At 41.7% G+C, this 14,446-nt stretch overlaps 1 protein-coding gene across 3 annotated transcripts in view; it reads left to right on the top strand.

The window, feature by feature from the left end:
• The window catches only part of TSPAN9 (tetraspanin 9), a 290,042-nt gene that overhangs the window by 71,296 nt on the left and 204,300 nt on the right, over positions 1–14,446 (top strand). For all 3 annotated transcript variants that reach the window (XM_090043919.1, XM_090043918.1, XM_090043920.1), the window contains one exon: positions 8,707–8,807. The gene's annotated coding sequence lies outside the window, so the exon portion shown is untranslated. The remainder of the gene's footprint in view (positions 1–8,706; positions 8,808–14,446) is intronic.

Raw genomic sequence — 14,446 nt, 5'->3', positions numbered from 1 at the left:
CTGCTGGTTGAAGAGAAATAATGACCTAGTTTTGCTTTTTTGTGCTGATAATCCTATTACCACAGTTCAATAACATATGTGCCATCTTTTGCAAGTCTCAGTCACTCCTGCCTACTGACTCTTTTCTTCTGCCAAGTGACTACTAACTTCATTAACTACAAATCTCCAGTCGTCATCGTTTTTTTTTTAGTGCAGTCACATTTTTCTCCAGTTTCTCCAAGTTTGCTCTATATTTAGACTGCTCTTTGGCTGATCTCTGCCATTACCTCTGTGTAGCAAGCTCTTTGTGGCAGCATTTTTTTAAGCACTGACATAGCATGGCAACATCCACGCTCCATAGTGGTGGTCCTAGGGTATGTGCTTGCATATCTTTGGCATGATAGCAGTGGGGTAATAGTTAATTCTATCCTCCCACAGCAGTAGTCCCTCCCAGTTTTTTGTGTCAACCCCAGGTTCTCCCCACTCTCTGCTCCCAGCTGACAGTTAAGTAAATCATTGCCTGGTCACTAGACCTGAAATGGCTCCCCTGTGGGACCGCTGTAGATACTCTTCTTACTTGACACTGAACCATTAATAGCTACTTCTTTCGAACTGTTATTCGTGTTATAGTACTTCTGCTTACTCCACACTTCTCTAGCTACCTGATGAGAGTGCTCCGCAGAACTCTGTCGTAAGCCAAAGAAAAGTTGAGCTATATCGTGCCATGTCTGTGCATCTCGAGAGAACTCATCCAAAATGTCACCTAAGCCCTTTTTGGTTTAATTTTCTTTTGACACTTACTTGTTCCTATTTAATTTTCTCATGCATATATTTATCTTCTGCTCTGTCCACATTTTTACTGATGAATTATACCTACAATCTGCAGCACTGTTCACAAAAAAAGAAAACGAAGGAAATACAGATTTTTGTCCATGTCATTTCCTTATGAATAGGTCCCTGCAGGATAATAAAAGGCTTTAGTATTTTGGCTTTATTTCAACTACATTTTAAACCCTGTGTTGGCTGCAACTGTAGACCTCACATGTACAGTATAAGGTCTCTCTTGTTTTCAGTGTCTGTGGAAGTTGAGTATCTTTTTTTAGGAGGGTTCTGTATTATGTTACATATTTCTAACTGCTGGTTCGAATTTCTAAGGCAAGCTTTTTCTGATTTCAAGCTAAAGTTTGAGTTTCTACACTTGCTGCCCCTCCCTTTCCAAACCTACTGGCTGTAATATGTAGCCCAGTATTCTAGAGGATTTGGTAACAGGCAAGCTACATTCCTCCCATTCTTTTCTCACAGGAAAATATCTGTAAATATCTCTGTGTAACATTTCATCCTCTGCTAGGTTTCCTGTCACACTCACAAACATTAGTGCCCCCTTTATTTTCACTGTTGGTAGACTTCTAGGAACAGCCAGCCATGTATAGCGTGATGATGGATTTGTCTCATTTGGGTCAAAGAGTGTGTGTTAAATGTGCTTTACTCCATGGTCGCTTTTAAAGCCGAGCCTTATTGTTTTATCACAGGTGGTGTCAGTGGAGATCATCATTTTATTTTTTATCTTTAAAATTTTAAAAATAAAATCTGATCAGTGGAAACCTTGGCTTTTGGTTTAATGTTTTGAGTGCTTAGTGGTTTTGGTTCATTAGAATACATTAAAGCACACGGTGTACTTCGAAACTTCTGGTGTTTGCTTTTTGGGTTCAAATCTACATCTGTTTAAGTCTGTAGCAAAAATGCCATTGTTTTTAATTGGATTCATAGTTTCATAGATGCTGCGGGCTGGAAGGGACCTTACAGATCATCGGGTCTTTCTCCCCTGCGCTTGGGCAGGAAAGAGTGCTGAAGATAGCCAGGGTAGGTGACTGTACCTACCTCAGGATATCACTTAATTTTAACAGTGCTAAATCTCTCTTCTTTTGTCTAAAAAAAAAAAATTGTCCAGTTGAATCTAAACTGAAATATGGTCAGTACTATTAGAAAATATTTAAGTTAATGGTGTGATCATAAGATTAAATTTAATTAGATTTTTCCTCCTTAGTCTTCTCTGATAAAGTCCATATTTATTAGTTCCTTGCAGTCCATATTTTCAAGCTTATTCCACACAGTTTCTTTCTGGTTCAGATTGTCTGGAATATGGGGGTATATCAATTAGTTTATCTCAGACCCAAAGTTTCAAACTTTAATGCTTAAAGGTAGACAGCTGGTTTTATAATTCATCCCTTAGAGCAGCGGTTCTGAACTGGGGGGGGTATGTGAAACCTCGTCAGGGGGTACACGAAATGTATTTCATACATTGTCTAACACAGGTTGAAGGGCCTAAAAATTTAATTTCCCATTGAAAGCGGGACGTGAAGTCTCACTCTGAGACCCAGGGGTACGTCGACTGAAAAAGGTCCAGAACCACTGCTTTAGAGTTTATTTCAATGAGAGTTGTAGATGAGTGGCTTTTTTAGAAACTGAACTTAAACATGTGCCGTGGTGCCTAGCTTTATGCAAACAAGTTTGAAAATGTTCACCTTAACCATAGTTTTGCCAGTAAAAAAAATTCTGACCTTCATAGTTTTCTTCATTAGATGATTTGATTTTTGTCACTTTTTAAAAGGTGAAACACAGATAATTTCTGCAAGTAAATGTAGCTACTACACTCTTACCATTTTATGTCACACTAGTTAATTTCCTAAAATCAGGCAACTGTAATTGCAAAGAAATAAATTATCTTGGTAGATCTTGAAGAGTAAAATCAGCTTGTACCCAGGAGCTCCTACTTTAAGAGTTTTGATTCTTTGGGGCCAAGTTCTGAAAGTATTTTACCAAGTTAAACATGTACACTACTTCAAACCAGGTCCTTCACATGTATATAAATCATGAGACCCGCATACAATCAAAAATGCTTTTGGGATTCTTCTCCCTTCCCTCAGGTGATGATTGTCTATTGTGTCTTCACCGGACATAGGACAGTAGGACTAGAAGGGATCATCTGGGCTAATTACTCTTGTCCTGATAATTGCAGGCAACTATGTAGCAGATGTTAAGTCCAAGTGGGTCCATAGAAACATCCACTCTGGTCTTTCGTATGTGCCATGATTACAAGTCACTTTCTAATATGCCATGACAAACTAACATGGCTAGTACGCAAAACCAAAGGTCTTAAAAACTACCATATGCCTTAGGAAGAGGAAAGGAGCACCGCCACTGCCTTTGGCCCTGGCAATGGCAGGACATTTATTAGGACCATCATGGCATATTTTACCTAGAAAGTGGACAATACTATATCAGAGGGTAACCCCCTCCTTCCCTTCCACCAGTGGTCCCTGACTTGTGAGAAGTTTTTTTCCTTCCTCCAAGTCTGGTAACCATTACCATTCCTCTAAAGCAGGAGTGGGCAATTATTTTAGTTGGAGGGCCACTTAGTGTGTTTTGGTGAGCTGTCGAGGGCCGCAAGGGTAGCCCCGTCACTAGCCAGGTGCCCTGCACCCTGGTCACCATCTTGGGACTACAGTCCCACCCCTACCCCCTGACCTTTGCCACTGGAAGTCCCTTCCGTTGCCCCCAGTAGTACTTCTTTGGGAGGGAGGGGTTGCCATCATGGAACCAGAAAAAAACAAATCATATATTAAGAGTCAGACATCTGCTATAACATATTTTAATTTTATTTCAAACAATATTTTTGGTCATGATTTGTGTTTGTGTACTGTAGATAGAGATGATTGCATAATAGCTCAAAAATAAAGTCTTATTCTTGTATATTGTGTTGGGAGGTTTGTGAGGGGGTGTGGCTGTGTGTGTTAGGGGTATAGGGTATGTTGTGGGGTGTGTGTCTATGGGGGCAGGGTGTGGGTGTGTGGAGTTTGTGGGGTATGGGGGGGTATGGAGACCCCTGCCACCAGCAGCAGCAGGCAGGGCCCCTTGGGGTGCTCGTGACCTGTGCAGGTGCTGCTGCCCATCAATGCGCAGCTCCAGCCAGTTCCAGGAACTGCACATGGCATCAAGGGGTGGAGCCAGGCTGGTCTGCCTCTATCACACGGGGCTTCAGGGAACTCCTGGCACTTTCACGCCACTGGGGAAGCCCTGCGTGATGGAGCTGGCTGCCTTCCCCAGTCCCTGCTGCCATGAACAGTTGCTGGGACTCCGTCACTACCTGATGCGCTGCAGCAGGGACAGGAATAGGAGCTGGTGGAGGCCAGGCAAGGCACCAATGGCAGCCGCAGCTCCTCCTGGAAGCTGTGTGTGCTGGCTGGGATGGGCCCTTCTGCACATGAGGGTGGGAGCAAGGTATGTGGGCTGGCTGGGGTACAGTTCATTGGTGGGCACCCGTGGCCCAGATGAAATTGCCTGGGAGGCCGGATCCGGCCCGTGGGCTGTATTTTGTCCACCCCTGCTCTAAAGTGTCTCTGCTACCACAAGATCAACAAATGCCAGCCTAGGTCAGCAAAGCATGGAATGAAATTCTGGCCCTCTGAAATCAAGAGGGCCAGGATTTCATTCTTAAACTCTAAGTGAGCACCATCCTCTTAGACTCCTGGTTCACACTGTGTTGTCTGTTGGTTTAGACACAAAGCTCCTCCAGGCAGCACCTTCTGTAGCACAGTGATCACTGTTGGCTCCTAAAAGACAAAATACTTGCTGGTTATGTGTTGGATTGCTTGACTACTAAAATGACTATCAGATGCTAGAAACGAGACAGCACCTAACAATGTGACTGAATTAACAAGTTGCATGACTCTTAGGCCTGAGCCTAATATTTCATCTTCTAATTGCTGTGTATATGGTTTTGACTCAGTTCCACTAATAAATAAAGCTATTTGTTGCCTAGACCTTTAGAAAGCAAGAAATCCTTTGCTGTAAACTCATGGACCATTTATTAAGTCAGAATCACCCTGGCTGCTAATGACTTTTCTATACCATGTATTTAATATTCATAGGATAAAGTGGATAAACAGGAGTGGGATATTGGTCTCCTTCCTTTCTTTCAGGGCAGCATTCATGCCACTGAGCCACCCTCCCTCTGGCTTGCTCTCCTCCTCCTTCTGACTTCACTTCTCTTTCTGGCCTCACTTTATCTTTCCCTTTTGGCTGTTCAGTGTGCCATCTCCAAGAGGAGGGCTAGAAGGTGTTTTGGGCAATGCCCATCCCATGGCCCGGTTCTTAGAGCATTGGCTGATAAGCAGGAGATGCTGATTCAAATTTTCTCTGGGTGAAGGGGCTCTAGAGCCCGGGTCTCCTGCTCTCTGGGCAAGTTGCCACTAGGCTATTGGGCTGAAAGATTTAAGAACCTTCCTTCTTTGGCATCAGTTACCTGCTAAGGACAGTTTTTTTCTGGCTAAAGTTTCAGGTCTTGTTTGGCCACACATGCTTGCCCAGATGATTCTATTCTGCCTGGGATCCTAAGTGGCCAGAGTGGAGCCCTCTGGGCAGTACAGTACCAAGTGTACTACATAGAATCCAAAACGTGTGTAAGTGCCACAAATTGCAGTTACTGTTAGTTCCACTTTGGTTTGTGACGGGGACATAGGGTTTAGTCTTTTATTTTTAAATTGAAGTTGGGTCTGCTTTAATCGTATGGGCCCAAGAGCTGGGGCTTTAAGATAAGACAGATATTGCAAGTCCTGGGATAGAATCCTGAGAGTGGGCAGCAGTAGCTGGTTGGTGGTCCGTTTGGGGCTAACCAGATCTTATATTTTATTGTGATGTTTTATATTGATTTTAATCTCACAATGCCAACCAATAGAGTTATTATAAATGTACTAAATAAATCAATAGCCGGTTAGTCTGCATTACAATCTTGGTTCAAGACTTGATAGTTTTGTGAATCACATTAACATGCAGAATATCCAGCAGTGTGTGATTTATGCTGAAGGTGCTGTAACACAGAATAAATGTAAGACTTTTATTTTGAACTGCCATGTCCATATATTAAAATGATTATAGGGTGCTGACTCTGCAGCACCATTTAATAAAATGAATGAGGGAATATTAGTTAGGTCTTTTGTTCAGGAAACATCTATACACTTTTTTTTTTTTTTAAGAAGAAAGAACTGCATAAGAAGATGAGATGCTGTCAAGTGATAAATCACAACAGAAGAATTGGGAGTGGCTGTCAGTAGCAATTGCATTGTTTTTGCGTACTTTTAATTAAGTATACCTACGTGATGAAGCAACCAAAAGGAATATTGATTGGTTAAATTCTTCACTCTTAGTGTCTGGCAATCTAAGACCATGAATAGCTACCCAGCCTGAAATAACAGGCAGCAAAATCTGCTGGAGTTAGTTATGCTCAGTCTCAAAATTTTCTTTGTTGGGGAAGAAAACATTATTATTTAGAGTGTAGCAGCACTGCTGGAGATCAGTTGCCAACAGTGCCAGTTACCATGCATACACATAGCAAGGGTGATTAGCATGGGAGTGACAGCTGCAAGGCAAAGCTGTACCCAGGTGTTTTCATGCAGCAGCATCCACACTAGTGCCACACTCACCCATGAGTGACCTTGGGACTTCTGGATGCACAGCCCACGGTTCTTTGGGCCACATGAAACTGAGCCATTCTGGTGAATTGTGGGAGAATGGTTCTTTGGGGTGCATAGTTGGAGAGGAGCAGAAATCCTGTGAAGACATTGGAGGGCAGTCAGCACTGGAGTGGTGTAGCTTTCATTCTCACTGCAAAGTGGGTGGGTTGCCAGCCTGAATGTAGCTAGCACTTAGTTTTAACTTGACACCCAGGATAGACCTGCTGGCCTGGACATAAAACGCTACTAAGCTAAGAGACATGTTTATGTGTTGCGTGCTGAGAGCTCAGTTAGGGGCAACACCTCAATAGAAGCCCAAGTCACCATGTGTTCCTGCATATGCACCCAGCAAAAAGGGTATGTTTGGGAAAATTCCATATTGCAGCTGCTCATAAGGATGAGGCAGGGGGTGAAGGGAATGAGTATGGGGTTTGTATGAGAATCCTGCTTCCACAGAGGTAGCTTACCCTGGTACACATGGGACAGAGGAGCTGGGGCTTCAGTCCAGTGAGAGGGACTAATGGAGATGATGATCTGCTGAGGGTTGGTTTGAGGTATGCACAGGAAAGGTAGAAGTGAGCCGCTACATGCCTTCCCCCCCGCTCCCCTGCCCTTCCACTTTTTTTGGCAACTCCTAGAGTAGTTGTTCTCAACCTTTATAGTCTGAAGTCACCCCTTGTTAGACTTGTGCACCCCTCAGAAAATGCCAGCACTTAATTTTCATTCCTTTTTTGTCTATGGAAAAATAACACAGCAGTTCTTCTGCTGGAAAGAACTCAGACCACAACAGGTCAGAATAGTTCTGAAAATGTAGATTTCAGTTTGAAGTCTCTGGGTTTATCTTCTGAATCGTACAGGTGCTTGTACACCTCACAGTGCCAATATTGCATGTCACCCCACAGCACCCTTTAAAGGATCTTGCAGGATCCCAGGGTGATATGGACCCTTATTAAGTATTACTGTCCTCCCTAGAAGGCAACCCTTCAAAAGCTGGTTTGGGGCATGCACAGGGAAGGGTGGCCGTGGTTTGCTACAGCTTTCCTCACCTCCCCATCTGTTCTTTGCTGTGGTGATGTGGTGGACCCCAAGCCCTAGCATGTCCCAAGACAATTTGGTATGTGCAGGCAGGTACTACCATGCATGCTTGTCCTTTTTCCCTACCTAGATTTGCAGCCTCTCACTGGCATCTCAGGGCTTCCCTTCAAGTCACCAGTACTTAATTTCAATTACCTGGTATTTTTCCTTCTGCAGCTTTGGTGTACAAATCTTATTATACTATAAGAGTTCCTTCCTGGGGGGAAAAACCATGTCATACACCAGAATGCACAGTGACTTTGCAGTGAAGATAAGCCACTTGAGAGAGTTCTTGCACCAAAGAGCTTACAGTGCAAGCAGACAAGGCAGACAAAGAGAAGAACTATTTTCCAGGCATGAAAACAATATCCAGAGATATTTGGCAACCTGTTACAGGTCACCTATTTAGTTTGTGGCAGAATGAGTAGAAACCATGAACTCATGAGTCCCAGGCCAAGTATGGCAGTAAGAAGCCTGGCCTTCCTCTTCAGTCACTGCTGCAGATCAATGTGTTTTCTAATAAAACTACTGTGCCTGTGTAGTGCCTGTATCTTGTTTAGTTGGTATCCACAATAAGGAGCTGCACCTTATATGCATCTAGTGGAGCATATTTCTAGCATGGAGATGCTACATCTTGGAGAAACTGTTCTGGTAACTCAGATATGGCATGTAGGACCTCCTGTACCCCAGCTATCCTAACTTCTAATAGGGAGATTTTGTTTTGGGAGCCAAGTGCAGTGTCAGCAGAAAGCCATGAACTGCATCAGCCATCAGCCTGGCCTCTCCTCACAACCTACAGATTTGAGAATTGGTGTTATCTTTTTTAGAGGAGAAATGCAAAAGAGGGGGAAAGCTGAACTTCCAATATCAGTAATGTATAGTAAATAATGGCAACATGGTATTGGGTTAAAGACACCTCTGTCAGCCACCCTCTCCATATTCAGAGGATGCCAGCTATATTAGCCAAAGAGATACTTATATTCTTGGAAACTGTAAAAGGTAAATGGGCACTTGCCAGTGCTAGCATGTATTCCATTTAAAGTTTCACCTTCCATTCTCTCCTACTTATCCACACGTTTTTCCTCATTTGTTGCATTCTATAAATTGTAAACGTTGGTTTTTAAACAAATTGTTTCTTTTTCAGCTATGAAAATATAGAGATTTTGATAGCAACAGATGTGCCACTGCCCTCTTAATCCAGCTGTGCAGAAAACGTTTTCCAGTCAACAGTACCAACTGTAAAAGGTATGAATCCATACCTCTTCACTTGATTTCTGTTAAGTGTGAAAACTTGAAAGCTGTCAAAGAATTGTGTTAATTTCTTCATAGATATTTTTGTTCTCTTTCCTTTCTTTCTTTAAAACCATTAGTGCTGTTTACAAAGATTGGTCGATGCTATACTAGATATGATGCACAGAGAGAAAAATCATGTTTGTACACATTTTTCATGTTTTACAAGGTATAATGGTTTAGGAATTTTTTTCATGTTTTCTCATTTTCTTTTCTCATTAGAATTCAGATCTTGTCTACCTCACAAGATTCCTTTAGTAGTTAGAGTAAGATATGAGAACTCCCAGTCTCCACTGGAATCACCCCAAAAACAACTTCTAGCGGGACAGAAAAAAACCCCAATCTTTAAATTTTAGGTTGTTTGGGTGTTTAAAAAAATGATGCACACTTAAAATCACAAACCTTATTTTACAAGATGAATTTATTTAAACCACCAATTTTAATCATAATTTACATCAGTAAGCAGGAAACCTTCCTTTAAATAATCAATTTTAGTCATTTACATTTTGACTTGCTTTATAATAGGAAGGTAGGTTGATTTTTAATAACTGGCATAATTTAACACCTCTTTACTAATCAGGAGTATACTTTGTATCTTTGCACATTTATTCAAGTAATTATGACTTAAAATATGTTTTTAAGACCCTTCATTTTTCCAATTTTAATGTGTTAGGAAGCAGTGAATCACACATTTCTTATTTACTAGATAATGTATTCTTTTACTCGTGATTTTGTCAAGCTGTATTTGGATGAACATGTAGAATTCAGTTACGGTTGTACAAATTGTTTTTCATGTTTGTTAAATAGAAATGTGGTCTGTTAGTTGAATAAAGCCTTAAACATAATGGACAGAAGGAAAAAGTAAGTTTAGCCACATGTTTTGTTTTTTAAACAGGAAGAATTCTCTAGATAGTTAACTGAATCGATTGTTTCTAGTCACCCGGTGTTTTAAGATTTTCGATATAACAGAATTCATCCTTTACTTTAGGGGTTGGCAGCCCATGGCCACGGGCTGGATCTGGCCCACAAAGTGGTTTTGATACTGTGGGTTGTAGCAGCATGGGGAATCAACAGCACTGTGTCCTCCTTCTCAGCCCTGCACTGGACTGCTGATCCCCTTCCAATAACCCACTCTGAAGCCATCCTTGCTCTCTCACCCCCTACAGCATGTGCTGCTTACTGTCACCACTGGATTTACCCCTCCACACTGTTGCTGGGCATGGGAGTTGGTGGTGCATGAAGCGTGTGGCACAGGTGGCAGCATGTGGTAGAAGGCAGCTTGGGCACCGTGGCAGTGGGGTGTGGAGCAGGGAGTGGCACCTCATGGTAGGCAAGCTGCTGAAAGATGGCAGGGAATGGGATCTGTGGCAGCCTGCTGCTCATCAAAGTTGCTCAGCCCTTTCTCCACCACAAAGCTTTATTCATATAGGGGAGAGAAAAACAAGTTTTCCTTCTCTTGTAAGTCTCACTTGATTTGTTAGCTTTGAATGAACTAGTCATCAAGCTGAATTAATTAAAGAAACTGAAATGTAAAACGTATTCTTTCTGTATCTGCAAAAAAGGTCACTGCTGCCTTAAGCTGGTTTAGGACTTCAGCAGACTGTGAGTCTGGGTGCTCTGGCAGTGACTTCCACCAGTTCTCTGGTTTGGCTTTCTTTAAAATGGTGGCAGCAAACCTGTAGTGCTAGAATAGCTTTTATTTAGGCTGAATGATTTTAATGGGGTATAAATTTAGACCTGGAAATGATGACAACTTATGTTTAAATTTTAATTTTTAATAGGTACATTTTAAAAAGAAAAATGTATATACTTTAAATTACACACTTTAAAAATTGAAAGTCCTTGTTTAGCTGCTTTTATTCTCCCTGTTTGTCTATTCCTTTCTGTCTGTCATAAAGACACAGAAATAAAAGCAGTACTTTAAAAAAAATGTGCAGCTCATCTTTGAAATTAGGGGTGTTAACTTCAGGAGTTCCTGTTCAATTTTATGTTGCTCTAACATCGTAACTTCTGCATTTTCTGTCTTTAAAAAATAATGAGCTGTCCAGTCGTAACTGCTGAATCAATGTAGTTTTTTGATGTCCTGTATTCACAAGACCGTGCAGTTGTGTGAATTTCTGCACATCCAAATATAGAGATGCTGAAGTAGACTCCTTAGCAATTCTTTTAGCCCTACCTAGATGGCATTTTCCTGTCAGGGGCTTGCAACTAGAATGGTAAGGACACACAGAGCAGCAGCCCCTGCATTCCTGCCTTCCAGCAGAATCCCATAAAGAGGTGTCTGCCTGTAATTCAAAACGCTAAGAGGTTCCAGGCTAAAGCAGTGGAAGGCCCCACTTCTGGCATTTGTGCAGCAGCTGCCTGGGCACTTTGCCATACATCAGCGGTGCTATAGATTCCCTCTCCATCCTGTCCTCGTTCCCTTCCTCCCTGCTATTTCAGATGCTTTCACAGAACTGAGCTGCGTGAACTTTCCACAGGAAGGGAAAGCGGTGTCATTCACTTTGGAAGCTTGCCAGATTTATTTTTTTTAGTTCCTGTGTTACTGAAACACATTAGTCTCTCTTCTCCCAGTCTTCTCTCTGACCCTTCTTATGGACTTGATGATGTTTTAAACCTTTTATGGCCAAGGTTAGCAAATGTCCTTTCACTCTGTGCTATATTATCGGTAATCAGGTTATAGTCAGTCTCTTTCCAAATCAAGACCATAAAAGGACTAGCAGTAGTGATCCATCTGAATTACAAACCTCTGAGCCAATGCTTCCTTATCAAAGTTTTTCCAGCCACAGAAATCAACATTTCTAAACTTGGGACTCTCAGTAATTTAAAATAGCTTTTCACCTGCAGATGTTTTAAATGATGGCTGGGATGGCGTTATTAGCTGCCTCCTTCATTTTCTCAGAAGCTATAACCAGAAGCTTATATACCATCTGTCTGTCTTCTTAAAGAAAATTGAAATAAAGATAAAAGTCTTGTTGGCACTAAAGAAATTTAGAGAACTATTTCACTGAAGCAGCTGTATCTGATGGGTATTTTGTGAGCAGGGAAAAATTGCCTCTCATTTTCTAACAAAACCCTTATATCACCTTGATTGTGAAAATATTGTGAGAAAGATGAAGACTGTTTAGATGAGAATCTGATGGACTGATGGACTGATCTGCTACACATATTAATATACATTGAGATGAGACCTTTACTAAAGCATGTTTTGGTTTATTTAAACTATGCCTCACATATTCATCTACTGTTTTAATGACCGTGCCCTAAAGTAAGAAACCACTGTGGCCAAACAGATGTGATGTTAATGTTCAAGAGCACTGTAAATCTAAAATTAAAGGACAGAAGGGACTTTCTGGGTCACCTGGTTCAGACCTCTTCATGAGATGAGATTTCATTTACAAAATTTGTGACAGTTTATCTGATTTCCTCTTAAGGGATACAGCACAACACGTTATTCCAGTGCCTAAATCCCTCTTCACAGGGCTTCTTTTAGACCTCTCCCTGCACTCCTTGCTCCATTGCTGTTAAGGAAAAATATTCTTGGAGGATGAGATGGTTCCTGTGATGAGAATCAGTAATGAGCTATAATAGCTTTCCTATATCATTATCGTGGGTTTGCATCCAGCCCAGGCTGGTAGCGTTGGAAAGTTATTGCCATCTGATAGCTTTCTGATGGCTCGTGAGAAATGAACTTCGATCCAGATCTTAGTGGACAGGGTCATATAGGACAATATATGAAACTCCTATTGCTTATTCTGTTATTGGCAGCCTTTGCTCTGTGAATAGGCCCTGGAGATGTAACTAACTTTTGATTTATGTTCCCTCTAATTTTGTTGCCTTTGTGCAGAGCACATGACTGCCTAAACTGCTAGTTAAAATCGCTAGTTAAAATCTAAAGCCTGGTCTAAATAGATTATGTGGTAGGCTGATATCAGCTTCACACTGATTCAGTAGGTTAAAATGATATAAACTCCTAGTGTGGAGGTAGCTTTACTGATATTATGGGAATAAACTGCACTAATACTGCACACAAAATATAACGTTAAAAGAACATTAAGGTTGTAAAGTCAAGCAAGCATGGCACAGGTAGGAAACACAAACATTAAAATTGCTTCTGCAACCTTAATTGGGCCTCCATGTGCAGATACATTGTGATAATTTCTAATGACTGTATTGCATGCTATTTTTCTGTGACGACTGCTGTCTCATTCCATGCACAGGAAGGATGGTGTTCAAGTAGTGAATAACTATTCCACATTTTGGTTTTTCCCCTCATAGTCCAGTGTGCAGCCCCATGCTTTATTTTACTATCCTATTTAAACTCTGCTATGGAGTCTAAGCTAGTAATTCCCTCAGGCTTTTGGTGGTGTTCATCAGTCACTACAGTATCAGAGTGCATCGGAGACATTACTGCATTTATTTTTGCAACACCCCTGTAGGAGGAGGAGGGTGTTATGTGATCCCCTTTTGTGCATGGGGAACTAAAGAATAGTTTTGGATGCCCAGTTTGAGATGCCTGATTTTTTTTTTTCCGGAGTATTTAGCATTATACAGCAGTCTGGTTCAAAGCACAGTTCCCCATTGACTTCAGTTGCGAGTGCTCAGACCTTCTGAAAATCAAACTTCAGACTCTCAACTCGGGCAGCAAGAAAATGAGGAACACTGTTAGTAAGCTCCCATGGAAAGTTCATTTTTCAGCAGCTTGCCCAGCATCACACATGAACATTGAGGCGAAAACAGAAATAGAATCCAGTAATGCAGGGTATTGTTCAGCTGCTGTGTCCCATAGACTGTCCTTCTTATTTCTGCAAACCCTTGCCTTGTACACTGCATATTTTCCAGCTTCTGTAGCAAATGAGGGGGCCTACAGATAAGAGTCCTTCATCACACAGTTGTGATTCATCTCCAGAGGAGGTTCAGTCTGTGCATCAAACTAGTAATTTTCAGTGCCACCCCCCCCCCCGATATTCTATCATGTTACATCATATTGTTCTTATGGGTCATTAGCAGTGTTGGAACCTTTACATCCACTACATAGATTTTCGGCACTTGTGCTCATCCTCTGTGTAAGCCATTGCTAAAGGGGAACAGGCCATGTCACTATTGATTTTCATAGATGTTTGCTGGCAGGAGAGAATGGTGAGACTCAGGGATGGATGCTCAGGTTCACTCTAGGCTGCACAAGGGAACGTGCTTAGCTTCTTCTTCCCTCTTCTCCAGTACTTGACCCCTTCTGCCTCTTCCTCTCCAACCTGCTCCATTCCTATTTCTTTTCAAGCTGAGACTCGCTGTCCTGGTTCTCTGCTTCTCAACTAATCAGTCCCAGTCTCCCTGCCCCAGGTTTTTATCATTAATCCTAATGGTTGTAAGTGTCACAATCCCTCTACGAGGTTGGGAGGTGGTGTCTTCTCAGCTCTATGGAGGAGGAAGAGACAAGAACAATGAGGGTAACCTTGTGCAATTTTTTGCATACATTCCAGCCAATAATATAATCTAAAAGAATGGAGAGGTGCTCATGGGAAACACTCACCAGCAAAAAACCTTAAAAGTCCAGTGAAACATCCTGCTTCTTAACCTCATATTGTATTAACTGC

The sequence above is a fragment of the Crocodylus siamensis genome, chromosome 4 (genome assembly GCF_052110815.1).
Source record: "Crocodylus siamensis isolate JL-2025a chromosome 4, ASM5211081v1, whole genome shotgun sequence".
Lineage (NCBI taxonomy): Eukaryota > Metazoa > Chordata > Crocodylia > Crocodylidae > Crocodylus > Crocodylus siamensis.
This window is presented reverse-complemented; position numbering and strand designations above follow the sequence as displayed.